Consider the following 6,028-nt stretch of genomic DNA (forward strand, 5'->3'; position numbering starts at 1 on the left):
TAGCTCCCATCATGGGGGATCAATGGATGTGTTTCGGGGTGCAACCCCTTCCTCTCACCTACTTTCATTTTGAGGAAGGGGTTGCACCCACAAAACGTGTACATTGATATCCCATGATGGCAGACAGCACATGTTGACACACTGTGTACATCTTCAAAATTTGGCTTTGCAATTACTTTAAAACTGTTAAAAAACGTAGAACAATAACGATAAAATTTACATTTTTTTGGTTTAAAGATTTTGCCTAAAACATTAATGATGTTGGTCAGTCTTTTTTGAACATCATTGATATTTTGCTTGACCTTTTCTAAATCTCAATTGCACATCTTTATCTCACTAATGAGTACTTGTGCACTTGCACTGTTGAAGTGAGTTTCTTCTTCCACAACATCCACATCACCTAAAAATAAAAAAACACACCATATATTATAAATATGAAGGTATTCATCTATTACCTGAAGCTGTGGTCTCAGACACTGACGTGTTGTGGACACCGTTTTGACCACTTCCTGAACCTCTGCATCCACATCCTCAGGTTCTGCATCCACATCCTCAGGTTCTGCATCCACATCCTCAGGTTGTGTGCTGAGTTCCCCTTTTTCAGGAGGTGTGGGGTTCCTGGTGTCCTCAGATGTCCCAATTCTTTTCTCCCCTATGTGAATACAAAAAATGTATACATAGCAGACAGATATTAGAGGCGAGAAATAGTAATATGAAACATTGCTTGGAAGTGTCGTCCAATTGTCTGTTTTGGCAGAGTTCCAAGCTGAAGACATGATTTTTTTCCTTTCCAAAGCTGGAATACTTACCTGTTTTGTGCAAGTTTCACACATGGAGAGACCCCTAGTATCCACTGAGCACCTGCATGGGACACCATAAAAAGGTTGTTATGGTGTCCCACACTAGTGCTCCTGTGTCCAGATGTGTAAACAGCTGCTGAGTGTCCTCTCCATACACTGAATCAAGTTGACATTTCATTATAGTTTCAAACACATCTAGACAACAATGTAATAAACTTCTTTTAATACGAATAGGCATGAACAAATGTAGTTAACCTGCATCTGCCAAAAACGTCATATTAGTGGTCGAACGAACAATGCTTAATACGAACGATTACTGTGCCCATGAACCTCAAACCTGCCATTTTAAACTGTACAACAGTAAAGAAAAGCACATGTACCAGCACAAAAGTAATAATAATAATAATAGGAACACACGACAAATACTTACTTTTTTGCAGCACTTTCCTGATCCTTCTATACTGACCCTGCTCCCTCAATTTCAGGTCTGACCAGCGTTTCCTCAATTGCTCCTTGGACCATCATACCCCAAAAGTCTGGTGCAGACTTTTCACAACTTTAGTCATGATCTTGGCCTTTCTCACATTTGGGTTTCTGTACGGTCCATGATTCCCATCATAGTCTGCCCTCTTCAAGATGTCCATGTCAAGATCTCCATCATCTCATGGTATGCTCCTACTACTACAGCTCCAGCCAGAATCGCATTAGTGAAATCTGTCTCCTATGTCTCTTAACTCTGGTATGCTCCTACTACTACAGCTCCAGCCAGAATCGCATTAGTGAAATCTGTCTCCTATGTCTCTTAACTCTGGTATGCTCCTACTACTACAGCTCCAGCCAGAATCGCATTAGTGAAATCTGTCTCCTATGTCTCTTAACTCTGGTATGCTCCTACTACTACAGCTCCAGCCAGAATCGCATTAGTGAAATCTGTCTCCTATGTCTCTTAACTCTGGTATGCTCCTACTACTACAGCTCCAGCCAAAAACTGAAACACTTCTTTTTTCTTTTTTCTTATGTGTCTCTAATAATGCTGGTATGTTATTTTTACTTAACTGTCTGTAGACCTGTCCACATTACAATGCTTTATTATCTCCCTTGTCTTACCCAAAATTATGGCCCTCTGAACTTTAGTGCCCTCTTGCTAGTCTGTTTGTGAATTAAGAATTTTGCCCTATTAACCAGCCAAGCTTTATAACCTCTTGATTGCTAATTGAAATCCGCCCACACCCTACCCCTATCAGTATATATTTAAGCTTCTCTTGGGGGAAGCATTTGCAGGGGGTACACATTTGCAACTTGGCTCTTTCCCAAAGTGGCGATTTCTACAAGTGAAATGCACTTCTGACTCTGCACTTCAGCGAATGCACAAAGCGAAAGGACACAAGATAAACACTTTGAAAACCAGCACACAGACATCAGGTGAACTTGTTTACTCCTTTAGCTCTTTTTCCTTGGAACATGCTTTCTCTACCACTGCTTTTGACAACTCTGTCCTCCATCCTTAAACTATCTCTCCTTCACCCCTCTTCTCCCCCCCACAGCATATATATATCACCCTCACTCCTGTCCTGTCCTTATTACTGCACTCACCAACTCCTGTTAATTCTAAATCCACATACACTAAAAATCTCCAAGACCCTGGGGCATGTCACCTCATATAAATCCCACTCCCATATTACCTCCCTCACCCTCTTGCTTCTCCTAACCTCTGGAGATATATCCCCAAACCCTGGGCCTCCATCATTTAACTGTACCCCACGCGCCCATCACCCTGCACCCCCTGGCAGCAGCCACCGCAATCAACACAATTTAATTCCCATTTCTATTCCTCCCAAATCCAGACTCCCTTTCTCCTGTGCCCTTTGGAACTCACGCTCTGTCTGCAACAAGCTCACCTCTCTCCATGACCTTTATTGCCAACTCATTTAACCTACTCGCCATTACCGAAACCTGGCTCCATGAATCCGACACTGCATCTTCTGCTGCCCTATCCCATGGTGGTCTTCTATGGACTCACTCCCCCAGATCCTGCGGACGTAAGGGAGGAGGTGTCGGAATCCTGCTAGCCCCACATAGCACCTTTCAGGTACTTCAGCCACCTCCCTCTCTGTCACTCTCCTCTTTCGAAGCACACTGTATTCGCCTTTTCTCTCCAATTTCTCTAAGGATAGCTGTGATCTACAGGCCCCCTGGACCAGTATCAACCTTTCTTGAAGACTTCTCTGCCTGGCTACCCTACTTTCTTTCTTCTGAAATTTCCACTATCATTCTCGGGGACTTCAACATCCCTATTAATACTAACACTCCCTCCACTTCCAAACTTCTCAGCCTAACATCCTCCTTTGACCTGAAGCAGTGGATACATGCTCCAACTCACTCAGAAGGCAATATCCTTGACCTCGTGTTCTCTCGCCTTTGCACTCCATGCAACCTCTCTAACTATCCATCTCCTCTCTCTGATCACCACCTTATTAGTTTCACTCTCTCCCTCTCCTTCACCTCCTCTCCCTCCAACCACCTTAAAGATACCCGCAGAAACCTACGTCATCTCAACCCTTCTCTTCTCTACTCTGCCAACAACAACCTCTACGAAAAAATCTCTCCCCTATCCTGCACCAACCTAGCCATTTCTGTGTACAACGCTTCACTTCTAGCCTCACTGAACTCACTTGCCCCCCTCACTACACACAGAATCAAGCCCAGACCCCTTCAACCTTGGCAAACAGATGATACTAGAAGTCTTAAAAAACGTAGTCGTGCTCTGGAGCGCCTGTGGCGTAAGACTAAGTCCCAGAGAGATTTCTACCAATATAAATCTGCCCTCCAAAAATACAACTCCAGCCTCCTCTCTGCCAAGCAGACCTATTTTACCACTCTCATTAGCAACTTATCATCCTGTCCCCGTCAACTCTTCTCCACCTTCAACTCTCTACTTTGTCCTCCACCGCCTCCACCCGCCAACTCACTCACTGCACAGGAGATCGCCAATCACTTCAAACAGAAGATTGATACTATTCGCGCTGAGATCTCTACTGTGCCAACACCCTCCACGCTTTACACTTCATGCCCACAGGCACAATCATTATTTCCCTCTTTCAACCCCACCACTACAGACGAAGTTGCTAAACTACTTGCTAATGTCCACCTTACCACCTGCCCTCTGGATCCTGTTCCCTCACAAATGCTACGTTCACCCTCTGGCCCTATACTACACTCTCTAACCCACATCTTCAATCTCTCCTTCTCTTCTGGCATCTTCCCTAACTCTCTAAAACATGCACTTGTCAGACCCATACGTAAAAAGCCCTCACTGGTCCCATCCAATCTTAACAACCTACGCCCCATCTCCTTGCTCCCCTTCTTATCCAAACTCCTCGAACGTCTGGTCTACAACCGACTGAGCGTCCACCTTGCTGATAATGGCCTTCTCGATCCCCTTCAGTCTGGATTTCATCCTCAACATTCCACAGAAACTGCTCTCCTAAAACTAACAAACTATCTACTAACGGCCAAAACCAATCGACACTATTCTGTACTCTTACTCCTGGACCTCTCTGCTGCCTTTGATACGGTTGACCACCCCCTCCTCCTCAAAAAACTACACGCCTTTGGTCTCCGTGACTGTACACTTCGCTGGTTCTCTTCCTACTTATCCAACCGCACCTTTAGCGTTTCTTATAACTCTACTTCCTCCTCTCCTCTTCCTTTCTCTGTTGGGGTCCCTCAGGGTTCTGTTCTTGGACCTCTACTATTTTCAATCTACACTGCCTCCCTGGGTCAACTGATAGCCTCCCATGGCTTCCAATACCACCTCTACGCCGATGACACCCAAATCTATTTCTCTACCCCTCAGCTCACTCCCTCTGTCTCCTCACGTATCAGTAATTTACTCTCAGATATATCAGTCTGGATGTCTCACCATTTCCTTAAGCTCAATCTAGCCAAAACTGAACTTCTAATTTTCCCTCCCCCCTATGCCTCTTCCCCTGATCTCTTTGTCAAAATCGATGGCACGACTATAAGCCCATCCCCACATGCCAAGGTTCTAGGTGTAGTCCTAGACTCTGAACTCTCCTTCAAGCAACACATCCAATCACTGTCCAAATCCTGCCGCCTCAACCTCCACAACATCTCCAAAATACGCCCCTTTCTAACCAATGACACAACAAAGCTCTTAATTCACTCGCTGGTCATCTCTCGCCTTGACTACTGCAACTCCCTTCTCATTGGCTTACCTCTACATAGTCTATCACCTCTTCAATCCATTATGAATGCCGCTGCCAGACTCATCCACCTTACCAGTCGCTCTGTGTCTGCCACTCCTCTATGTCAATCCCTCCACTGGCTTCCGCTCGGCCAAAGAATTAAATTCAAAATTCTAACAACTACGTACAAAGCCATCCACAATTTCGCCCCCAGCTACATCACTTGCTTAGTCTCTAAATACCAACCTACTCGCTCTCTTCGTTCCTCTCAAGACCTCCTGCTCTCTAGCTCCCTTGTCACCTCCTCCCATGCTCGCCTCCAGGCCTTTTCCAAAGCCTCTCCAATCCTATGGAACTCCTTACCCCAATCTGTCCGCTTATCTCCTACTTTATTAGCTTTCAGAAGATCCCTGAAAACACTTCTCTTCAAAGAAGCCTATCCACACCTAACAACTGTACTTTTTTTTTTTTTCCCATCAGCTCATCCCCCACAGTTATTACCTTTTGTCTCCACTTGACCCTCCCTTCTAGATTGTAAGCTCTAACGAGCAGGGCCCTCTGATCCCTCCTGTATTGATTTGTATTGTAAGTGTACTGTCTGCCCCATGTTGTAAAGCGCTGCGCAAACTGTTGGCGCTATATAAATCCTGTATAATAATAATAATATAATAATCTCTTCAAAGGACATATTTGAGGCCTTATATCTCCTCCTGGATCTGGAATTGCCTTGCTCCAGGCTTTCCTCATCATTGCTGATAACAGCACACACCTGCTGTGTCTCCGCTATTCGCTCTCCCACTGCCCCGAAAGAGAAGAGGCGTGGAATACACTAGAAAGAAGGACAGGGGCTGTGTTTGATGCATGCACAGTGTATATAAAGCATAACGCGCGGGCGTTGTACATACAATCTGTGAGTGGAGGACGGAGGATCGTAAGCACCGATCATGCAAACAAAGGTACAATTGTAACTTGGGGCATCAGTGGTTAGTGGCCTATACTGCTTATAGATTGAGGCCTATG

The sequence above is a fragment of the Aquarana catesbeiana genome, linkage group LG01 (genome assembly GCF_042186555.1).
Source record: "Aquarana catesbeiana isolate 2022-GZ linkage group LG01, ASM4218655v1, whole genome shotgun sequence".
Lineage (NCBI taxonomy): Eukaryota > Metazoa > Chordata > Amphibia > Anura > Ranidae > Aquarana > Aquarana catesbeiana.